This window comes from Dermacentor andersoni, chromosome 3 (assembly GCF_023375885.2).
Source record: "Dermacentor andersoni chromosome 3, qqDerAnde1_hic_scaffold, whole genome shotgun sequence".
NCBI classification, from domain to species: Eukaryota; Metazoa; Arthropoda; class Arachnida; order Ixodida; family Ixodidae; genus Dermacentor; species Dermacentor andersoni.
In genome coordinates this window covers 204,286,746-204,311,870 of record NC_092816.1, presented here as the reverse complement: position 1 = coordinate 204,311,870, position 25,125 = coordinate 204,286,746, and the positions used below count along the sequence as shown (strand labels likewise).

Sequence of the window (25,125 nt, the reverse complement as noted above, 5' to 3'; positions counted from 1 at the left end):
TACACGAATAGCCGGACATTACTTATGAGCTGAGTCATGTGGTTGTACTTCACATTTCGTGGGCTGTTTTTAGGCGCCGAAAAAACCTAACCACGCAGCCTGTACTTTGTCACAAGAACTTGGATCGGTCGTGTCTACAACGTAACGATATACCTACTTGGCCCTAAAGTGAATATTAAATTTTTTTGATAATTGATCTGAGTTCATTAACTAATTAAGTGGAATATAAAGAAATATTTTGAGGCGCGCCACACGATGGCAAGCCATACGTCGTTGGTATCACCCAGCTGCGATCAACCACTTCTTATAAATCCTCGGTTCAAGTTACATGAAACAACCCCTATAACCTTCAGCTTTTTTTTTACTTTGCTGCAACAAACTATTAATCAAGAACCGCTTATAAAAATTTGCGTGATCATTATTTTTTCTAACGCGACGTATAGACGACAGAATTAAAGAGAATGCCCTGGGATTGCTTCTACATCCGCTTTTTCATGTTGTAAACCTCGTTTTAAAAAAAATTTATTTTGTATTTTTTATTGTCACTATATTTGTGTTATGATTTTTCATGTATCGCACAAGCAACATTTCAATAATATTCTGGCGTATTACGTGCTGACACTACGATATGATTACCAGGCGCGCCGCAGTGGAAACCGGAATAATTTCGACCACCAGGAGTTCTTTAACGAGCACCTAAACCCAACAGTCGAACCCGCGTCCTCGAGATTCGCAGCGCAACAGCTGAACCGCTAAGCCACCGCCGCGGGTATAGAGCAACATTTCCAGCGGGCACGCCGGATTCTCTACAGCGTGCCCGGTCCGCGGGGCTCGGCTAGGCTTAGTAAGGGACGCCCGGGCTCGGTCATTTACGCCCGGGCCAGGCTTGGTATCACGGACCCGGGCCGGGGCCGAAAAATCAGGCTCGTGCAGTGCATTAATGCTGACCTCAGTCTTCCTACACGAAGTCGTACATATAATAAATATGAAGAATAACACAGCAGCTGGCTTTTGACGACATTAGATCGACACCGATAAAATACATAGGTGACATAATGGCTCCAATCTTAGCGCACATTATTAACCGAATGTTCGAAACTGGTGTCGTGCGAGAGTAGGCCCTGTTTTTTAAAGGAGGTGACAATCGACAGTTGAGCAATTACAGACCGTCCTTCCAGTAATTTCCCAAGTATTTGAGAGCGCGTCAATTAAATATCAAGTTACATGGATTCTTCTCAAAGTAAAACGTAATTATGTGCACTTTGGTTTTGACAAAAATACATCCTATTAAATTGCGCTTCTTAATATTAAACATGAAATAATTGAAAGAATTGGAAATAGATTTTATGCGTTGGGTTTAGTTATAGATTTTATAAAGGCGTTTGATTCAGCGAGCCACGACATCTTCATGAACAAGCTTAACAAATATGGCGTCGTGCTCATGTTGTCAAAGCACTATTTAACACACCGCGCTATCAGCATGTTATTAGCGTATATAGTGGCGAATCCCCTTATGCCAAGAAAAAAGAACGCTCGCAGGGGTCAATCCTCGGGCCGGTGTTATTTGTAATGTATGTTAAAGATCTGTTTCATATTCTAGTCTCTCCTAGGCTAGTAATGTGCGAAGACGATACAAATGTTTTCCTCAGCGGACCATCTCTTCGAGAGTTTGAACACGACATAAATGTCCCATTGCTTAAGGTGTAATAAGCTGCAAATGAATGATAACAAAACTAGATATATCACCTTTGCTCCTCTAATTAAGCCACCCAACTGTCGTGCTTGAGGGCAAGAAAGTGGAATAGGTAGATTCTTGGGGGTGTGGTTCAGTGAGGGTTTAACGTGGAATACGCACACAGAAAAGCTCGTAACAGAACTGAATAAAACTGTAGGGTGCACGTACAAAATTAGCTCCCTCGTGCCTAACTAGCTGCGAACTGAACTATACTACGCACTCTTCTGCTCGAGGCTAGCACATCCCCTTCAGCCACGAATTATGATGGACTGTCGATACAAGTGCCGAACATACATAATTTTATGCCAGCGTGCTCGAGACTCCACCGAAAGCGAGTCAAGGTGGTAGAATGACTCTCTGCAAGTTTTATGGTGTCATCATAATTACAGAGTAACTAAATACTTGAATATCGCAAGGTCAGTCGTGCTAGGTTTATTCATAGAAAGGATTGAATTACCCGCTCGAATTACATACAGGAATTGGCGGCAAGCATTTCAAGAAAGAAAGAAAGAAATAATATTTCGAGGTTGCTAACGACATGCCCCACGTCAAACGTCAAGTAAAACACGGTAGTGCCTTCACCAAAGCGCTACTCTGTAAAGATACACATCACTCAGAACTAAAATGGAAGTAAATTATATTAGCAGAATGTTCAATTTACCCTAAGGTTAATGTTTGTGTTCTGTTCCTTGCTGCCGCTGCGCAGAGATGGCAAAAACAGGACGCGTCCGCAGACGTAGGCGCCATGACTAAATCGGATATTGTGTTCAGGTGTGGGGCATGACAACCACGCGAAATAACTACACAAAGTTATTGGTTGTGCGGAATGGAAATGTTAAGAGCACCTGAACAATAACACGGGTTCAACAGAGACTTAAATACGGGACCGATCTTTAAAAAATATTCTATGCTGAAGACTAACGTAACGTAAAAGCAATTGGTTTTACAAATTATGATCTCTTATTGACTAAGTTAAACCACCATGGTATACACGGCATCACACTTGACTTTATTAGGTCATATTTAGGACATAGAGGGAAGTTTGTGCAAAGAAAGTTTTTTAAGACTGAAGTTCGGTCGGTCAATGTAGGTGTATTCCAGGGCAGTGTTTTGGGGCCCCTTCTTTTTAATGTTTTTGTTAACAATCTGGTAAACATTCATGTTGATACGCGCTATGCAATCTATGCCGATGGCATCTAGCTACTCTGCCAATTGATTACAAGAGTTAATGCAGTTTTGAATGAACTGCACACACGGTCACTTGATAACGGTTTGACTATTAATTCGGCAAAGACTCAAGCGCTGTTATTTTGCCCAAAGAACATGCACATTACTTGCGAGTAAGATTCGATAATCAATAACGCTAAAATTGAACTTGTTAATTGGGTAAAATCTTTACGTGTATTTCTTGACCATAATTTGATCAGGCATAGCCGCATAGATTTTCTTGCTAATAAGCTTTCACAAATCACTGGAATCCTTTATTCCTTAAACTACCTTCTTCGTTCCGTTAATTATTTAATATATAATTCACTTTATCTGAGCCATTTCAATTATTGCTGTCTGGGTGCGACTTCTGAAACTAATATCAACAGATTGTACATTCTTAAGGCTCTTCGCACTATTCGTAACAAATAATACGATTTCCCTTCTGTATCTGTATTTTATGAAGTTAAAACGCCGAAAGTAAGGGCCCTTTCAAGGTACCGTCTAATACTTGCGTATAAAAATGAGCAGTAAAGAAGTATAACTTGCCTTAATTATACGGCTAACTTGAAGTAACACGACACTCTCTACAATATGAGAAAGCCAGAGTATTAGCATGTACAAAAATCGCGCATTATATCTACGGATTGCAAATGTTGCGCTACAGCATACCTCGGTCATTAAATGATCTCATTGTTAATGAAATTGATATTGAGTACTGTCCTCCTCCTGATATTTTTGTTCTTTTTCCCCGTATGTGAGTTCTATGCCATTGTCTATAGGATTAGAAAATGCATTGAGATCTCGCGCTTTCTTTCTTTTTTTAACAAGCACCTTTGGTTTTTCTTATCTGTGATTTTTATATATGGTACCTCAGAGTGCTTGAACTGCAAGCAATTAGAAGAAAAAAAAACACTATTTCCGCTCTGCTGTGCGTTTTGTTTCGCGGGTATTTGGCGCTGGTCAAGCTGTGACGACCAACAGCTACATTCCCCGCTTTCCCTCCGCAATACTGCATTTTGTTTTGTAGAAATAAAGCCTACTAAGTTATGACTTCAAACTCACGCAATGGATTAAACAAAACGCGCCGGATTGTCTCCAAACCACACCAGAAAATACACATTACTCAACGCGTCAGTGGCGGCGGGTGAGTGGCGGCGAATTTCTCAACTGCTGCACCAGACTGCGAGGCCTGCATTCGTATCTATAGCCGCAAGAACCGGCTTCGATTGTTTGTCTTGCGTTTCTCCTAGTTTGTTCGAGGCAGATTAAAGCCTCGAGACGAATGTGCGTCTAGGAAGCAGTATTTGGCAAAGTATCACAGTGGATAATGCCGCGATGAGCTCAGTCTTAGAGAAAGAGGGAAAGCGAAGAGACTTTGCAAATTTTTGTGCAACCTAGACTGCAATGCGCATCTTCCAGGCGACATTACTTTGAATTCAAGACTTACAGCACTTGGATCACTCGCTCCAGTGTCGTTTCGGCGTTACCAACGAGGACCTTGGAAGCATAAGCAGCAACAGCTTTTTGTGGTACCGTATATGTCACAACAGTTCAGGCTGACAGCTTAAACCCATTGAATGCGCAAGTGCTGTGACCGATATACGCTGAGGCATCAGTATTCAGCACGACGCCTGGAAGTTTAACGCCGTAGTAGTAACTGGTTGTTTATTTTAAACAAGTAGATAATTGAAGGAAAAGGAAGGGAAACTTGCTACTGACCGCCGTAACTGTCAAGCGTAGTCTCCTGAACCGCAGTCAGCAGTGGAGGAGCGAGGGAGGGGAGAGAATAAAGTTTTAACGGGGAAAGCCGCGAATGCTGACCGGAGGCTTTCGAGATACGGGGTCAGTGAACTGGAAGATAAATGTGAACAACCGGCCCAGCATCATCGTGGAGGTGAGCGACACGCAGTGTCAGAACGCCATCGCCTCGCCCGCTGGCACATCTCCGCTCGTGCACAAAGGCGACCTCGAGAGAAAACACGCGCCTGCGTTTCCCTGCCGCAGCAAGTGAAAAGAGGAGCCGTGTCCCGGCAGCCCGCGTATGCGCCACGCAGACGGCGTTATCGTGCGCACGTATCGGCCTGCAGACGACGACGGGGCCTCCATTGAAGAGGACGACGCGGGGGTGCCTGCCCCTCGCACAGGAATGTACGATAGTCGCGTCGCGCGCATCCGGGCGCCGCAGACGCCCCCCTGGTGGAGGTGGGGGAACCAGAAGGAGGAGGCACGACCGGCCGACCGGGCAGAACGGGGTGCATCACATCGATGCACGGCAGGGAAAGAAGGCAGCGTGTCGCTGACCGCGGCTGCGCCGGAGACGTGGAACGTGCGTCGCAATCGGGGGCGCGCTGTGCGTATTTGCACTCAACTGTTGTTGTGCTTGGGCAAAGCAGAGCCACATACACGCCGAAAGCTTCGGCAGCGCGTGACGTCGTGAAGATGCGGCAGCAAATGCCGTCCTCTGCGAGGCGCGCAAAACATAAAATAAAATAAAAACGAATATCTAAACTGTGTGTGTGGGGGGGGGGGGGGGGGGATGTTTTCAGAAAGTCGCGATAAATAGGCGCGGCCAACTTTTCAGAATTTATTTGGCAAAGCGTATTTTTTCAAAGCGGCGGTTAACGTAGCGCTAAGTAAGCTGGCGTGTCACATTTCTCACTGCCCCTTCGTTTGAAAATGCGCAGCGGGTCAACACCGGGATACGGGAACAGCGACGTTGGTGACATCTCGAGACGCACAGAGTGTGCGCCACTGTAAGTGCTCCTCTGGCAGCTCAGAGGAGCAGGAAAACCAGACATGGACACCAGAAAGCGGAAACTAGGAACAGCAGGTAACGGAAATCCTTTTCCTAAGCAAGCTTTTTATTTGTTATGAAATGAATCTTGAACAAAAAATATAATGACTGGTACCATTTGTTTTACGCTACGTAGCTTCCAGTTGCTTGTGGACTACATTCAAGTGCGCAGTTAAGAAATGTGTGTGCTTCGGCTCCGTAGCTTTGCCTGCGCTGCCACAGAAAGTTGTCGCCCGGTGTGTACGCCTACGGTGTGCCAAGTATATCCATACAATCGCGAGGACTGACATGGTTACCACTGTGGAATACCAAATTACCCGCTCTTATTGATGACCAAAGTGCCGAAGAGCGACGGAACAGAAACGCGTATGTACATACAGCGACACCCCATTCGTGGCCGGTAAAATGCAACGATTCCTTCACCATTCACTGTTCACCGGGAGCCGATCCCAGCGATAATATGTGTGGAGCGCTGCGGACCAATCACGAAGCTCGAAAAGGAGTCGACTTGAAGACGAATCGTCGTGAGGAATCTTTAGCTCGAGCCCAACTCCGATGCGGCCTATTCAAATACATGTAAAACGTAGAAACGCTTTCGCTAGATAACTACTGGGCCGATATTAATGAAATTTATTGCATTTGAGAGGGAATGTTGCATTCTAGTGACTGCTAGAAGCGGAATTTTCATTTAGGGCCCGAATTTTTCATAAAGAGCATTCAATAATCCGTAAGCTTAAAGAAAATGGAAGCACGAAGCTTACAAATTTGTAGCTCTGCACTAACTTATATTGCAGCTCTGTAAACTGCATCCGTTAGAGCATCTAAAGCGAACAAATTTGATTTATCAATTGACAACTCACGTGAATTTCTTACATTGTTTGCGCGGGCTTTTCGAAACTCCTCCGCACATTTTAGTGGTCTGTTTGAGAGCAATGTATAATGTATCAATTTTGTCCGCTTTAGGTGCAATATTCGGTACAAATTGCATTGCATAATTGTGATATCGTTCTTTCATTGCCTAGTTGCAGAGCTGTAAACTTTATAGTTCCGTTTCCTAAAATTTGCGATTTTCAGCCATACTTATAGAAATATTGACGGCCTAAATCATACATTCGCTACCAACAGTCACTAGATTCTAACTTTTTTTTTTAATGCTACCTCATCAAATTTGGTGCAGTGGTTGCCGAGTAAAACGATTCCTGCTTTCCCACGCATTTACTGACTTCAGCGTTTGCTTAATTCAATTTTTTGTTGCATGCTGTATCACTTGTTTGAGGTATTCTGCTTTGTTTTTCGGTTTTTTGTTTTCTGTCTAACAGAAGTGCACCAATGTTAGGACGTAAAGCTGTTGTTAGGCACATTCAGAAAATAAATAAATGAGATCACATGAAATGACATAGACAGGAGCCCCCTAGCTAAAGCTTCCTCTCAAGTTTATCACGGCCCACATCTTCCAAACGGCTCCATCTGCAGAAATTACACTTTGTAACTAATTGTTACATACATTTAAAAAAAAAAAAAACTTCCTTCGGGTATACTTCACCTGCAATATCAACGAGAAGGCCGCAAATTCGGTTACGTGAGAAGTCACGTAAATGCTCCCTCAGTTAACGCAAGTAGCTCAAGAAGTTGCACACGCATGTTAACTTTAAGTCTACTGATCGGTTATATATAACATCCTCAAGCGTACAACACATGCACTATAGCACCGAGGACTCCGATTCAGCTCCCATCACCCGGGGTTCTGCCCCCACAGGTCGCCCACGTTATATAATGCGACCTCGCGGTCAGCTTTGTTTTATATTACGACATGCCTGTCAACGTGTCGACATTAAAATTAACAAAAAATGACACGGGCGGATAAATAGGAACGTACGTTACACGCATTCTTTTTTCCCTCGAGCGCAACTTTTTCCGGGATATGTACATATACCAATTTTCTTAACACTAATTTACCAACAGACGTAGCACACCTAAAAGCAACAAACTTGGCACAGCAGAAACTGAAAAGCTACGCATTGTTCTTAGACCATATTGAATTTTCAGCTATCAATCTTCTTGTTTTTCCATGATTCTCTTTTTTTCTTCTTTCTGCAACCTTGCGCCGCCCAATACTTTGACACGTCTAAAGCTTTCTTTTTCGCGAGCTGAATCTGCTTTTCGTAAAACTCGACGCAAGCCTCGTATAGCTGCAGGACGTGCCCAAATCGGCAAACGCCACGAAAAAATTCCCGAACGTTGTACACAGGACGTACTGCATATATCCGTGCGCATCGAAGCGTAGCCGAACACACAGCCACGCTGGCTTACAACTCCTCACGCTGGAAGTAGTAAATCGGGGCTTGCGCAGCAGCCGCCTCCGCGGCTATAATGGGCGCCCAGTGCACGTTCCAAGTGCAAAATTCTCGCACGCGACGCGGAAACTTTCGCAACGACGCCGACCGGAATCGGACGTGAAGCCACGCGACCGATTCGCCGCCGCGTTCACGCGTGGTGCAGCAACAAAGGGCGCACCGTGAAGGTGGCTGATCGAAGCCCGAATCTCAAAGTACTTCGCCGCGGAGGCCTGCAGCGGTACAGCTCGACCGGTCCATCGCTCGGGACGGCTCCTCCTTTCCCATCTGCGCAAGCGCCGATATCGAATCGGTCACAAGGACAGCCTCGTAATCTACGGGGGGGCACTGCGTCGCTCCGAGCACCGCGGCCACAGTCCCACACAACGGACGCCGCGGGAGGCGACAATTAACTCTCGTCGCCTTCTATACACCCTCGCTTGCACAAACCTGAGCGCATTTGCTATATGTCACAAAGCGCGCCCACAGTAAAGATAACCGGGCTCTCTCCCTATCTCCTTTATTTTTTTTTTTTTTTTCGCGGCTCTATACCTGGCGCCAGTGAAGAACACTTATGCAAACCTGGGCCATGCAACTCCGTTTTAGAGATTGCCATTTTCCATAGCTCGCACTGCTTGTTTTATATTTCGTTTCATATTCGGTTCATTTATTATTCTACATGCTGTACTCGTCAAAGAAGCCCCCAGGAACTGCTCGACAGACACGTGTTACGGTGTATTACGTCACCCCTGATCCTGTATTACACTTGCAAAATGGCATCTGAAGAAAAAATTTAAAATTGTGATGGACGAATGATGTACGCGCTTTCGGAGCTGCGGCATATGGAGCTAAACGGACAGCGACATCAACCATTCCTCTTCCATGTCCAGTGCGGAGCGAGAGCCTCCGCACTGGACCTCCGACCTCCGATTACATCCATCTTGCAGGCTTGCAAGTCTACCACTGCTTAAATGCTTACCAATAAATACGACTGTCATTCTGCCTCGACCAAACGCGCTCATTCTAATACCCTCAACACCGCCATCGCAGAAACACGTCGTACACAGACGGTCCACTCCACACTGCCAGTACTCTCGCCTATATACCACTGCGCATAACCTTTCCCCGCGGTGAGGTGAAACATGGTTACCAAGGCTGAACTGCTCGGCAAATATCCAACGCCTGTACGTCGACGTACAAGCTACCACCGTTTCATGTGCAGGTTCGTGCCACGGCGTCTTCGTCGCCGCAAGAAGGGATCGCCGGGCCGACCGCCACCAAATATGGCCGGCTTGCAATTATTTCACTCGTAACAACTATACAGGCTAGAAAGGTTCTCCTCCTAGCCTCTATATAACAACGGCGTGCAATGCAGCTCTTCCCAGTGAAGGGCAACAGCGCCTATACAGAGCTGAAATCTCGCACCACGGCACTCGACGCGACAGTAAGCGGCGAGCGCTGGTTTCCAAAGCGGCGGCTCCTCGCTGTTACGATCGGCCAGCGGGGGTAGCGACCTTCTAGTCTCTTTTGCCTCGCTGCGACGAATAGCCTCGTGAAGCCAACAATTCATCCCCTTCGGACAGGCGTGCGGCGCCAGCAAGGCAAGACACGTTTGGCGGATCGAGTGTTGTTTGTCGGTTCACGGTCGCCTTCATGGACCAATGGGACCAAGAAAACTCCTGCAAAGGGTCTTTCCAAAAAGTTTCCTCACGGATCCCGGTAACCACCACGCTCGTTAGACAAAAGGCTCCAGCAAACTGCTAGGCCATCCCGGGAACCAAGACGCGCTAGCTTGAGTCAAGCGTGACAATCCCCGTCCACAAAGCCCCCCTCCTTTCTGCTTTGTTTTTCGGTTTTTTGCTTTCTGTCTAACAGAAGTGCACCAATGTTAGAACAGTGAACAAAGGTGCGGGAGTGAGGGTGTGAACCCTCGCCCTAAACGCGGGTTCTTCGACGACTTTGGACGCTCCGACTGGACGAAGGTTGGACGGCAGAACTGACCGATTCCAAAAATCTTACTGCGCATGCGCCAAACAGACGCGGCGCGAGTCCGCTTGCGGTGGTTATCGTAACTAGACTTCGAAAACCACGCGGAGCCACGCGGCTACTCCGGACGGTGTTGCTACGGAAAAATTGGCGGTTGCGCTTGTATTCTTTTTTTTTTTCGAGTATGCCAGTTAATTGTGTCGCCTTCGGGTGCAAGAACTACTACTATGGTAACGGAAAGTCGAGCTCCTCCCGATTTCCGTCTGCAAAAATATACGCGAAGAGGCCTCATGTGGATATCTGCAGCGAGGCATGCAAACTCGGTCGGCTCATTAAGGCAGCCAGCAGAGCATTCTTGAATCTGCGGGCGCACTTCCCCATCATCGGCAAATTTCCTTAAAAAAAGAAAGAAAAACTCCCCAGTGACCATCGTGTCGTAGCCTCCCTCTGTCAAACTTACGCCGGCCGTCAAAGCTGATAAATCATCCGGACTATGTGCCGACAGTGTTCATGTACAGCAAAACTCCAGGAGAGGCTGCGTGAAAAGGCAAAGGGACTGCAAACTTAAATAGACGAACGGGCTCTGAAAAAAAAAAAAAAAAATATTGTATTGCTGCCCTGTGGGTCACGATTTTACGTCACCATGCATAGGGACTGTGAAAGGAGTCTAGGATCTCGTCAGAGTGTTTATTCGTGTTCGCTCAGTTCTGAATAATTCTGGCCCCGTCACTAGTTTGGCTGCCTTGTTACCGCAGTAGCTTGCATAAGGTCTAGAACACGTCGTCGTGCGGACGTGAAGGTGGTTCGTTGTCACGTCGGCTGGCTTATTATCCGCCGCTCTTATTCTGCGTGTCTTAAAGTATGTACCATCTCTGGCCGTGTTTCATACGTTTCCTTGGTAGGCACACTAACAGGACACCGTGAGCCGTACCCCCCTCTTCTTTTACTTCTTGTGCACGCTATTTAGCACTGTGCGCTGCTTTGAGTTGCACGTAGCCACACTGGTATTATTTTCTAATGTAAATGCAGCATGCGAGTTATTTTATGAAGCCGACACGCTAAATATCACAGTCAACTGTATTTGCTTGTAACGGAAACATATAATTACATTGCTGTACAATAATGTGGTCCACTAGCATTTCCGCTTACTGAAAAGTTATCATAACCTGAAACTTGGAGGCAGCAAAAATGTGTTACTTTAATACAGTAATTAATGATCTGAGTGTAAAGAAATGTTCACTTTATTTTAACAATTCCTAAAAGTATCTAAACGCAGTTGCTTGCTGTATATAACATATCATGTTATGTGTAAACTGTATAGGAGCTGCCAACACCGGACCCGGTCACATACCAGGAACACGCTGCCCATCTTCATGGACGGCTTGCGACGTGCACGTCGCTCGTACCAGTCAGCCCACCTTCTGGATCAGCTGTGGTGAAGTTTATACTTTCATCTGCCACGAAGTCTTCGTCATGTAGCGCCCAGCCTCGATGCGCCTGACGAACGGTCGAAGTGTTCGAGGACAGATGCCGCCAAACGCCGTCGTTCGTTACAGAGCACATCGAGAAGTCCCGTGTGCGCAAACGGGAGGGGTTACTCACGCGCTGATTGAAAAAAAAATCAATGAAGCACTGAAACGACGCAGAAGGCAGGTCGGAACGATACACGGAGCACGGACTGTACGCTAGCCTAGGCCTTATTTTCCAACTAAACGGCATGGCACGAGGTTCTGCGTTTTCCCTGGAGGTGGCGTTCACAATTTTGTAATCTAGGTAAGAAGCTAGTAAGAGGCGATTGGAGGATTGGTGGGAGAAAAGTAGGGAAATGACGAAAAACGGATAGATACAAAAGCACAGTTCGCAATAGGGGATCAGAAGATTTGGTTGTGGCAGTTCATCGTGTTTTTTTTAATTATTGTTATTGTTTAACCTAGGTAGGACATAAGGCAGTATAATAGCAAGAGCTTGGTGGCGCCACCCACCGCCCCGTTTCAAAGGGGAAGCTCACAGCATGCACCCATCCATCCCTCTAGGTAATCGGCTTTTTGCGGTAGGCAGAATTTTACTTGAGCACGTGGGTGCAAGTGGTTCTTTTTTTTTTTTTCTAGCTTTTGTGGTAGCAATAATAGAGTGCTGCTAAGATGGTCAAGCAACTGAAGAATAAATGCAAGGACTGTGAGGCGTCGGTGAATTGGAAGGAAACACGGTTCGAATCTGTAGAGGAGGCCGCAGGCGCGGATTTTATGCACAAATGCTGCGTATTAAGTGCACGCCTGGACAGGGCTGACGAAGCGAACACCAGCCTAGCGTTACGCATGGATGCTCTAGAAAAGGAGCTGCCGGTACAGAGGGCAGAGAAGCACAAACTCCAACAGCGGCTCAGTGAATTGGTGGACGAAAAAATAACTGACACCGCCATGCGAAGTCACATTGGCGGACTTTCCAGCGCGCCAGCCATGTGGATGGGGCCTGCACTGGCATGGACAGCGACAGGAAAGAAGGTCAGGCAGGTTCAGACAGGAATAGCTGCGCACACGTGGCAACTAGGAAGTCAGGAGGCGATGGAGAGGAGGGGAAGAAGCTAACCCCAAGGAATGAGGTCACAGTCAATGATAAGAGGCAGCATAATCTGGAAGTTAGGAGGGAGGACGGGAATACCCTAGTGTTTATCGGTGGTGACTCAAATATGAGTAGGTGCAAAAGAACTATAATGGAGCGTGTAAAAGGTGATAAGCGGGTAGCAGTCAGGGCGTTCCCAGGCAGGACGATGGACGCAGTACTGAGAGAGACAAAAAGCGAACTTTCTAAGAATTTTGCAGAGCGGAATTTGGTAGTGGTAGCGGCGGGGCTAAATGATGTCCTGAATGGTGAAGCCGCAAAAGTAGTGGAAAGATTAGCGGAGGGAGTTGACGATTTAAGGGCGACAGCACAGCACAAGTCCGTATCGTGGTGTGCACGGTGCAGGAGGTGCAAGGACGGAACGGAGAAATTGCCAAGGACGTTGTGGCTGCTAATCGGGAGATAAGAAAGCTAAGCCAGGAGAAAGGCTTTGAAGTTGCGGACATAAACAGAGAAGTGCACGGAGCAGGCTTTGGCGGAGGCTTTACACGAGATGACATCCACTTTAATGGAAGGTTAGGAGCCGAGATCGGCTGGCGCCTGCCATGCCGGGACGTAGCTTCTTTGGGGGGTCCGCTGCGGCTCAGGGCGTAGGGGGAGGTAGAAACAATGTAGAAAGTGCAACAATAGAGGCTGACGCCAACAAAATGGCCACTCGGAGGTCCAGGAAGAAAACTACAAAAAAGAAATTTAACACCAGGATCAGGTACATAAACATGCAAGGTGGTAGAAAGAGAGCGAAGTGGTTAGAAATAGAACAGTTGAAAGACGAAGAAGTAGGTGCATACGCGCTATGCCAAACACATCTCAGGGATCTAGAAGACCCACCGTTTATTGCAGGCTACGTCTGGGAAGGGAGCAACAGAACAACAACGGAGAGGAAGGGAGGAGTACGTATGCTGATACATCAAGGAACAAATTGGCAAAGAATAAAGTCAACTTGCAGAGATCATGCCTGGGTATCAGGTACAATTGCCGGTAAAAAGGCATGGCTAGGAGTAGTTTATTTAGGGACAGGGGACAAATGCAGGCAAAAGAACAAGGATCTAGTGAAGTGTCTCAATGACGATAAAAAAGCAGTTTGGAGAAAGTGCCGATATTTGTCTGCTGGGAGACATGAATGGCCACATCGAGGATCTGGATGGATATACAGATTGTAACGGGAAATTGATGCTAGACTTCTGTGAGCGACACAACCTAGTTATAGTAAATAGAGAAACTAAGTGTGAGGGACAAATCACGTGGGAGTCCCGTAACAGGCAAACGACCATTGACTATTGCTTAATGTCACAGGGAATGTATAGCAAGCTCGCAATAATGGAAATAGACGAAGAGGGGAAATAGACGAAGAGGGGAAGTACAGCCTCGGAAGTGATCATAAGCGTATTAGTCTACAGTTGGGAGCCCTACTCAAAAGAGAAATGCAGGGAAGTAAAAAAATGAGTACGCAAAATTAAATGACGCGCAAATAGCGCAAATAGCGGCTGGCATAGAGGAAGCAATAGAGAAACATCCCATGGAAAGGTGGGATTATAATCAGTTAGAACTACTCATTAGTACAAAAATAAAAGAAGTAAAAGGAGTAAACCGCCGGAGAGGAAAGAGGAAGCCACGATGTTGGTGGAATAAGGAAATTAGGGAGGCCATCGAACAACGACAGTTGGCATCACGGGAACACAGAGAAGCAAAGAGGGCGCAGTTATCTAAAGAGGAAATATGCCTAACATGGGAATCTTACCGACAAAAGAAACAACAAGTGCAGGTCCTCGTCCAGGCTAAAATAAAGCAGTCCGCTGATCGTTGGCGATGCAACTAAAGGGGGGTCAAGAAAATTCTGGACCCATATAAGCTGGCTGGGTAAAGCGAATCACAGAAAGCAGGAACAGATTCACGATGCCGAGGGAAAATGTTTAGAGGGAGATGACGCTGTGAACTACATTGGTTCAGTTATAGCTGAGTCGTTTAGGAAAGGCGATCGGGTAATCGTCCCAAATGAGGGAGCAGCACAGGATAGCACAATAGAAAACAGCTTAGAACTGACCAATCTTAACTGGTAAAAGGCGGAAGCAAATGTTCCAAAATGCACGTCCGCAGGGATAGACCAAATTCCAATAAGTTAATCAATGAACTTGGCCTAAGAAGCAAGGAAACGCTGATAAAAGCATTGGAGGCAGTCATAGCAAATAAGCAAATTCCGCACAGCTGGGAACAGAGTAAAATGAATTTGATTTGTAAAGGGAAATGCGATAAGACGAACGTAGGATCCTTCCAACCAATTAAGATAACATCAGTTATATATAGGCTGGCGATGCAGGCGGTGAAATTAAAAATGCAGTCATGGGTAGAAAGTAATAGAATACTCGGAGAACTTGGAATACTCGGAGAACGGGTTCAGAAGTGGTAGGTGCTTAGATGATAGCCTGTTCGTGCTTACCCAGTGCATAGAAATAGCTAAGGCGGAAAATAGGCCTCTGTATTTAGCCTTCCTGGACATAAGCGGTGCATACGACAACGTGAACAGGGAACTCCTGTGGAACATATTAAAATATGAAGGTATCGGTCATGAGGTAATTGATTTCCTACAGGTAATATATCGAGAAAATAATGTTGAAATAACATGGGAAGAAATTAAGAGTACGACAACTGTCGAGGTACACAAAGGATTAAGGCAAGGTTGTCCTCTATCACCGCTGCTGTTCATGCTTTAGATGATAACTATGGAAAGAAGGCTACAAGGAAGAAATAGAGGGTATAATCTGTCGTACAGATTAGGCGGAAAGGTTTTTGAGCAACGACTACCGGGTTTAATGTATGCGGACGATATTGTACTATTAGCAGATAGCCAGGGAGATTTGCAAACTCTCGTTAATTATTGTGGAAACGAAGGAGACAGTCTAGGTTTCAGATTTAGCGCAGCTAAGTCCAGTGGGATGTTTTTCAACGATACAACTGATCAGGAGCTTACAATACAAGGCCATGATATACCTCGAGTGGCCGAATACAAATATCTCGGGGTATGGATAAACAAAGGGCAGATGTACACGGAAAAGCACAAACAGTATCTCATAGCAAAAGGGCGAAGAGGGCATTGTGGAGGTACAATAGGTATGAAGTACTGAGAGGTATTTAGAAAGGAATAATGGTACCAGGGCTTACTTTTGGTAATGCGGTCCTGTGCTTAAGGGCAGAATTTCAGTCGAGACTAGAAGTAAATCAGAGAGCTGTTGGAAGATTAGCACTAGGTTCCCACAGGAAAACCACACACGAGGCAGTACAGGGGGATATGGGCTGGGCATCATTCGAAGCACGGGAAGCTAAGAGTAAAATCCTATACGAAAAACGCCTAAGAAAATTGGGCGATAACAGGTGGGCAGTTAAGGTATTTAAACACCTATACAGAAAGAGCATTGACTCACAATTGCGGAAAAGAACTAGGAAGCTAACCAGTAAGTATACCAGACATGAGGACGGAGAAAGACAGAGCTTAAACGACAGGTTAAAAACGCGGAAGGTAAAAATTGGATAAATTCAATGCAAAAGAAGCACAGTGTTGAACTATATCGATACTGGAAACAGCAGACCAGGAAGGAAGCGTTTTATGATAACTCAAGAGGCAGTGCCCTACTCCTTGAAGCTATAGGTCAGGATGTCTTAGAACGCGCAGCTATAAAAAGAAATTTAACGAAGAAGACACATGTACTGTGTGTGGTAAATCTGCAGAAACAATAGAGCACCTCATACTAAAATGTGATGGTATCCATCCCGATGTCGATGCGGGCACAGTCACGCTTCTTGAGTACCTAGGGTTCAGAGATAACAATAGTCATGTAAATAAATATGCGGTGGAAATTAGCAAAAAGCGATTGGAAGATTGGTGGCTCAAAGGCAGAGAGGCGACATAAGGTTAAAAGTGCAGGAAGAAGTATTTAAAGAAAATGGCAAACTTTAATAACTTACAACACAGTTAAACAAAAATAAAAAGCTGAGCACGGTGGCAACTGCCATCACCCTGTTTCAAAGGGGACGCTCCTACCTTCCATCCATCGGTCAATTCCCTGGGCTAGGGATATAGGGAGGACAGAGGGGGTTTAAGCAGACGTTTTCGGCTCCTCGGTGTGCTTCAGTCATGCCAGACTGGTGAGATGTAACGTTCTCCACCCTTCGTGTAGATATTGTAAATGAACAGTACGTCTCGTTTTCGGTGAGAACACGTTGCTTCCCTTCAACAATGCCCTTAGCGTGGATGAGTCGGACGACGGCATGCACCAGCTGCCCTCTTTTACATGCCCGACCCCAACTCTTACATCGCCCACTCCATTGCGAAAGAAGGCACTCGCGACGACACCGAAGCGCACCGCGGAGGCTCGAAACGCGCCCGATCCGACTACAGAGCGAAGGGCGGCAGCTGCGGGGGTGAAACCAAGGTCACCACGATGGGTGTGCAGCAGAGCAGACGACTCACCGCACGCATGCGCAGATACGATTGTGCCAGTGCTGCCCCGAACAGACGCAGTTTAGAAACTTGTCAGCAATTCAGTAGAAGCCTACCACAATATCTGTTGGAAGAATATTTGAGGCCACCTGTTTTTTTGTCATCAAATACGCCTTTTACGTTTATGCAGCTTTTATGCTTCCTGTTTTCCATTTGTGCTTGCAGAGCAAGTGACCCGTGTGGGCAGAAGTACATAGTCAACATTTAGGTTGCTTGTTAAGCTATATTTATGACGCTAACTTGTCTTTTTTTCAGTTTAATGTGTTATAATAAAGCAAATGTATCACAGCTCACATTGCCAAAATTTAGCCAAGATGTACCGCTAGTGTAATATATCTCTTTAAGTACTGTCTATGCCCTTACTAGTATAGTATTACTATGTGTATTGTTCCATATTATACAGCGTTTCATTTGCAGCTATTGTGAAAGCATTCAACTTTCTTTCATCTGCAACCAGCCCAATTGTGCACATCTGCGGGTTCCTCTCAAAATGTACTAACTACTGCTTTTTTTTTTACAAAAAAACAAACGATCATGTGAAATGATTATACAGAGGTACAAATTAACTGTGCCCAGATGCAATACTCAAAATACTGATGTCATCATTGCAGGTCAAATCAACAGGTGCTACTTGCCATATTTTTGCCTATTGTACTTGTTCAAATTAAGATTTTTTAAGTTCAGTAACTGACGTTTTATCAAATACTTCCTGAACGCAACAGAGAAACAACAATCAGTATATTACTCATTAGGCAATTTTGCAACCTCAGGAAGTCACTGTTTAATATTTTTGCTCCAGTTTAGTAAACTAGGTTGGTTCCTGGATACAGTGTAATATTCTGTATTCTCCGCTTCAGACTTACGTTAAAATTCAGAATGCAAAGCTAACCATAAGGAGTTATTGGGTGTTTTCATGTTCTTCGGTCATAATGTGCACTTCATCTTTGCAAAGTTATTGAGTGATAACATGTAAAAGCTTGTGGTGGTAATGTATTTTGATTCTATTCCCATGCAGCATTTCATGACCTATCAAAAGTCTAAGTGACAGGTTGGGCAGCTAGTTCAGAATTAGTGACCTTGTTGGAATATGTGGAATATACAAGTGCTTACATGTACGCTGTCACCTAGTCGAAACATATTCAAGTTAGCGCCGGTATATAATTGTGATATGATGACAATCTCATAATTTGGTTTGTATAATGTTCAACTGTATCCGCAGTATACAAGTGCTACAGCTAGTGGTAGACAAATACTATGTGCACATGTTCTTTGAAATATATTGTCAGGTATGGTTGGCACTTAAACGGACTGTTTTGTAATATTCCCAGTGTAGTGTGACTAGTCTTTGCCAGTTTTGCTTAAGCGTTGCGAAGCTGTCATGGCTATATAGTAGCATTTTGATGCAAGTTTCTATTTTTTATACAAGAAACATGCCTATCAGCTTTCCTTGATAGCAAAGCAAGCTAGCTGGAATATTTAAGACTGCTCTGATTTTCATTGTGCATATGATATTGGGTTAAACTGCACCAGCTTGATGCAAGTTCCCATATTGTAAGTGAAAAAATCTACGATGTCAGCTTTTTGTGATAAAGCTAAGCCAACTGAAATCATTTTACGGATTTCTCACTGATATTGTGTTATCGAAGTTTTGTTTATGTTACAAAATGCACACCATTTAATGTAGGTTCCCAGATTCAAAATGAAAAGGCTGTGACATCAGTTTACTGTGATAGCTAAGTTAGCTGAAGTTATGTTTGAGCTTACTGCGATCATCATTGTGTAATTTCGTGTCAAGAAAGTGCTTGTTCATATTTGAAAAAGTCCTTTGCAATGTTTTTAATAAAATAAAACATAGATCACTGTGCCTCATACTGCGAAGCTTCCTTTTGCATCTGTGATATCCTAGTTGCAGCATATGCATGTTGTAAGAGAAGCCAGCCAACTGAATGCTGCAACAGCATTAATCCTGGCAGGTACTAAGGGGCCCAATATGGTATGGTGCAAACTATGTACAGGGTGTCCCAACTGTCATGGACCAGGATTTTTAAAAAGGAGCAGTTGTGTTATTCGAAGAAAAGCTAGCGCATATTGTTTCCAGTAAAGTGGAGTAGCCGCCAGCAGTTTTTTTAGTTACTGAGATTTAATTAGGAAATTGTAATTATCTAACTTGAGAACTAATGTTGTTATTATCAAAAGTGTCAATGAAGAAATTGTAGAGCAACATGAAATACTCCCGATACAGCTTTCTGTTGCTCAATATGTGCTACATAAGTGTTTTTCCAAGCTTGAAAAAAGCCCGCAAATAGACGCAACGTGCCTTGAGCAGCCAGTTGCACGGCAATCTTGCATGTATTCGCCGGCTTCTTTCAGGCTCAGAAAAACTTTTATGTAGCACGAATTGAGCAACAGAAAGCTGTATGAGTTTTTCACGTCACTCTACTATTTTCTCATTGACACTGATAATTAAATTAGCACAGTACTTATCGAGATAGACAATTACAGTTAACTACTTAAATCTCAATAACGAAAAAATTGCTGGCAGCTACTCCACTGTCCTCGAAATTATGCTCTAGGTTTTCTTCGGGTAACACAATTCCTTTTTTAAACCTTTGTGCATGATACTATGTTGGGATACCATGTATATACATCCCTGCTAAAACAATTAAAACAAAGCATGTCCGATGAACACCCCCAAGTTTCAGTAACTGTACTCCTATGGATGTCCGATGGATGTACTGAAAGGGCCAGGTGCATGGTTTTGCAGGTCCCTGTAACGTCCGAATGTGCGATTCTGGCAGCCATCGAACGTTCGACGGATTGCCAATTTTCGTGCGGATAAGCGTGCTACGGACGTCCGTGTAAATCGGGTGGATTTCCGTGGATCTCGCGACGGACATCCATATGTCCAAAACTTGCTTACCAGTGCATGTCCACTGGACTTTCATTGCACATTGGGAAGTAGTCGTGACGGGCATAGAGAGAGGCGAGAGGCGGACTAGAACGGATAGGCGCATGCGTTGGTAGTCCCACCCGCTACGCCGGGACAATGGTACACGTACGATGTCTTTTCGTGCGTCATCGATAAACAAACTCCGCTCTATGCGCCTCGACCATGGCGCTCGAGGAGTCCCTTGAATGCTCCCGGGCAAAATCCGAGCTCGCAGTTCCTACACCAACACCCGCGGCAACTCCAACGAGTCACTCAAATTCCTACGCTACCAAACAACGACGAGTATTGTGCCTGCAATACCGCCAGCGTTCCGAACTACGCCGTTTTTGTCGTGTTACGCAGTACACGCCGTTTCGCACAGATACGCGACAAGAAAACAAAACGCAAACAAAAACGCCATTTATTTCCACGAGCGACTGCAACGCGCGCTGCAGACCGCCGGCTGAATTATTTCCCCAGCTCGGCCGAGCGATGGATAACCGGCGGCGCGACGGAATGCGCAAGCCCCCACATCACACAGCAGCTTTGTGCAACGGCACACCAGCCGTCAACAATGACAAGGAAGAGCACGTTAAAAAAAAAAAAAAAAGCTAGAAGCGCGGGCCTTCGCAGAGGAAGAACTCGTTCCGTGAGGCGGGAATGCCGTCCGAAGACAGCTCTCCGAAGGCGGTCGCACCGCCGTTGACAGCACCACAGCGCGTGCCACAGCACAGCACGCCAAGCGGTGCCGGACGGGCGCGTTCCGGCACCGCCGGACGAGGCGACAAGGTGCGCCTGCTCGGCCGGCCCCGGACGCTGCCTCCTCGCGCGAAGCTGATTACGAGACGTTTCGTTGCACACGTGGTGGCGGAGTTGTGCTTGCAGGAGGGGCTTCATGCAGGATGATCGAAAGGGGCGGTGAGGGAAACTTACACACGAACAAGACGCGACAGGACTGGGCTGGCGCAAACTGTTTTCAGCGATCTGTCAATAACTCATTCATGTCTGCAAACCGTTATCGAGGTACGCGCAGTTTGTGTAACTTCCGATGTTTGTCGAAAAAAAAAAAGGAGAAGCAGAAGAAAACGCACGCCCGCTAACACAACCGAAATCGTTGGTCCAACTTTGTTTTACGGGCTCATTTCGAACACTTCCAATGCCTATCGATCGCATTTCGCGCTGACAGCAGAAAAGATCCCGACCGTCGATTGAATCGCCCGAAGAAGAGACAAAAAAAAAAAAAGAAACTACACACAGCAGAACTAGACAGCAAAAGTTTCGGCGACGATTACTATAGACCTGAATCGTGCCTCCTCTGCGCGCGCACACACACGCGGCGATGATAGTGGTCGTCGATCGGGAGAGACGTGACGATATGCACTGCTACTACGATCAGCTACGCTCCATTGAGCAGCGCCCGCGGTGTGTATTGCTGCCGTAAGCACCCATCCATGCAGGAGCGCAGTACGTGCAACATTGCGGGTAGGCTTTCGCCCGCCTTCTTCCGGGTTCATTGCGCGAAAACACGAACGAGCTTCTCGCAGTCAGTAATGCGAACGAACCGCAATCTCTCGCCTGACAGCCACACACAGGTGCCGGCGGCAACGGCTTTTTCGGGTGACACCACGGACTAGCTCCGGGTGGGCACGTCGATTTTGCGGGCTGGCGCGTTTGCACAACACCGCTACCGTCGTTGCGGGACCAGAGAGTAAACGGCCTATACGATTTGCCTCAAAGGCCTAAAATATGTAAAACCGAACGCAAGCGTTTACGATTGTAGAATGCCGCTCGGCACACCCCGGGAAAGAAAGAGAACCGAGGGTTTCTGTCAGCGCTGGCAGCCGCCGTGGCTATCAACTACGCCCAGTGTGGAGACGCTCGAAGACTTGCCATTCTGAATGGAAATTTTGCCGCGGCTAGAGATGCATAATAAACAGCGAGCCTACTTAAGCAGGGCGTAGTAGTTTGCTGCCGTTGGATGAATGTAGTGCTTCATCCCGGCTAGATCGAGCTGTGCGTTGCGGTAGAATCGCAAAAATTAAAAGGTCATAGAGGGCCAGACGACAGCGTCGCGAACGCTTGGCATCGACTGCCGAGGTAGTTTCCGATTATGGGGCCTCGCCGCTGAGCCGAGCAAGGAAAAAACATTCTCGAGCACAAAGAGCTTGCGATGAGAACTGCTGCGGTGTTTAGACTCTCTACACGCCAGCGATGACCAGCGCGAAGCAGCAGCAACATCAATAAACACCGCGGCAGAGTCGGTGAATGACATGCGGTGAACTCGGGCGGACCCGAGCGAAGCACTCTCGCGCCAGTAACATCCACACCCACCGTGAGTCGTGCCGGCGGCTACCCATGTTTTCTTTGCGCGACGAGCAGACGTCAAATCCAAAGCGGGGCTTAGTCGTCTAGACGGGAGCGTAATCCACAAGCGAGGACCACTGCGAGGTGTTTGTTCACCACCAAAAAGCACACTTCCACAGGCACTGCCGATGTTCGCGCACAACACACACTCAGAATCTCGGAAGCAGGGCCAGCAGACGGGAGTCGCGCGCCGCCATTTTCTTTGGCGACGTCAGCTATCCTACCGGGCGGACCTCGAAACATCGTTTCGCAGTTCCGACAACCATGGCGTGGCGCGTCAGTCGCTTGCGGGAAAAGCCGCTTTCTGTTCTTGTTTTCGCTTTCTCTTTTCTGGGGCGCGGGTCTCGCCTTTCCGTTCTCGCCGGTCAAACCATGCAGCTTTCAGCCTGTCGTCCTTTTTTGTTAGTTTCTGCCGCTCTTCAGCCAGTGCTTATGCATAACGAAATAGCTGCTCGTCTTCTTTAGTCCAGCGCAAGGAGTGCGTACTTTCTTCATTTCATTCTGTCGGCGTCGCGTACATTCGAACGCGCGTGCCACCTCTCTTTGGTATTCCGTACATCTTCGTATCATCGAGGTTCCGAAAAGGAAAAGCCTTTTCGATCAAAGCGATTTCCTGCTTGACGACTTCCGTATGGGCCTGGAATCTGTGCCGTACGTGTGGGGCGACTCCAGTGCCCGCCACCGGCACTTGCTAAAGCCGCATCTCTTTCCTTCTTAGACGTAGATGTTATTGGAGTACGTACTCGGGAATGCGAGTAAGTATACGAGGGAGTGATACCGGTCGAAAGTCGGTTACTAGCAGACGCGGAGATAAATGGGGAAGGAAGAGAGGGCAGGGGGCTTCACGGCTCGCTCCATGCCTGTCGACGCGGTCGCCGACAGCGAAGAGGATACTAGCGTGGACAATTTCCCGCGGTTTGACGATGTACTGAAAGACAAATAACCCCTCTGCGAACGGGGCAACTTCAACGCGGAGAGTTTGATGGTTGAATCGTCTCAACAAAACAATAAATCGTTTGGTGGTATTGCTACTCCGTTAACCTTACAACCAAGATATTGCAGACAATTAGTAGGAAAATGAAAGTGCCGCAGATACACCCTCTTCATACGAATGAAAAAATGAGCATATTTCGTGCCAAAACTGGGAAATATACACGGACATTTAACATAGAGCTACATCAAGAATTCGAGTGCTAACATGTACACACATTAAATAAAAATTACCGAGGCAGAATTGCATAAAGCAACAAACACGGAATGCCTTGCTCTTGGTTCAGTGCACTGTGCACGGATTCCAAACAAAACTGTCCGCAGTGAGCGCATTTTTTTTTAAGTACACACCTTTGCGTACTTATTTTGTCCCATACAAAAAAAAAACAGTAAACAATCGTGAATGTATTTTCTTTATTTTTAGCGCACCGTGCTCGTCACTTCCGTGTCACGAATCTATGGCAAGCTGAGATGCGCACACTTCCCGTCTGAAAATTATACGTATACCCTGCGCACAGCACTAAGGAAAGTATGCGCAAGATTGGTGACGATTATTGTTGTGAGACAAAATGGGCGGCGCACTTTTTTTTTCTGAGTATATCACTACAGTATACAGATCTGCGTGAATTGATGAGACTTGCTGTATTAATAAACACTGTGCCAAACATGTGCCGTGCGTTGTCGCATGTTTGCCATGGAAAGGATGGTTTGTATATGGATTTGTCTAATCTTCGTGCTTGTGGCGTTGAACATTCCTATAAAATAATATATGAGGTCCTACTATAGTCCTATAGTAGGACCGCACTATAGTCCTACCTTTCCAAGTTTTCAAGCACAAGGCAGCAAGGCGATTACGTCTCTGCCCATAGTGGCAATCATTGTTATTTGTAGCATTTAAAACGCAGCACTTATTGAAGAAAGATCTATTGCGTTCCAGCTACAGTCACCTAAGCCAAAAAGTAATTCTGTTACAATTACAGATCTAGTTTCCAAAAGTAACTTGTTACTGTTACAGTTACTGTGAAAAAGTAACGTCGTTACTTTTTCCATTACTGTTTCAAATAGGTAATATATCACAAACCAAATGACAGTTCTTTTAATAAAAACGTACGAAGGCATGCGGGTGGTCACAATTATACGTGGTAAAAACGTGGTAAAACCGTAGACGAAGGGAACCTAAAAGGGGGCACACTCAAGCCCAACTACAACAGTCGTTGTGTATGCCTCATTAAAGGGACACTAAAGCGGAACAATAAATCAGTTTAGACTAATGAAGCATTGTTTGAGAACCCTGCAGGCAGTCATTTAAAAAAGATAGTTTGATTATTAGATGAAAAAAAATGAAGGTCCAAGTATCAGTATTTGAATTTCGCGCCGAAACCCCAGCGCCGGTACGTCAGCGTGACGTCAGGGATTCCAAAGTATGTTTTCGCATTTGGGTCGCGTTGGCTGAGTAAAGGTTCCCGAAACTTGCCATGTTGAATATTTGGTTCCTTTAAACACTATGTAGTCAATCTGTACCGCTATATATAATTTTTAGGCCCTAGAAGATGCCATCAAAATCCAAGACGTCACAGCCTCCAAGTGCGGGGACATAAGTAGGCGTCGCCACCCGTGTTTCGTTCTTGCGCTTTTTCTGGCTTACCAAACGTCTTATCGTTGTAAGAGTGGTGT

General features: G+C 46.0%; 1 protein-coding gene across 2 annotated transcripts in view; it reads right to left on the bottom strand.

The window, feature by feature from the left end:
* The window catches only part of LOC126524347 (unconventional myosin-XVIIIa-like), a 358,530-nt gene extending 335,394 nt beyond the window's left edge, over positions 1 to 23,136 (bottom strand). The window contains exon 1 of one of the 2 annotated variants that reach the window (XM_050172677.3): positions 22,429 to 23,136. The gene's annotated coding sequence lies outside the window, so the exon portion shown is untranslated. The remainder of the gene's footprint in view (positions 1 to 22,428) is intronic. The other variant, XM_050172676.3, reaches the window with a different exon arrangement.
* Positions 23,137 to 25,125: the final 1,989 nt, after the last annotated feature.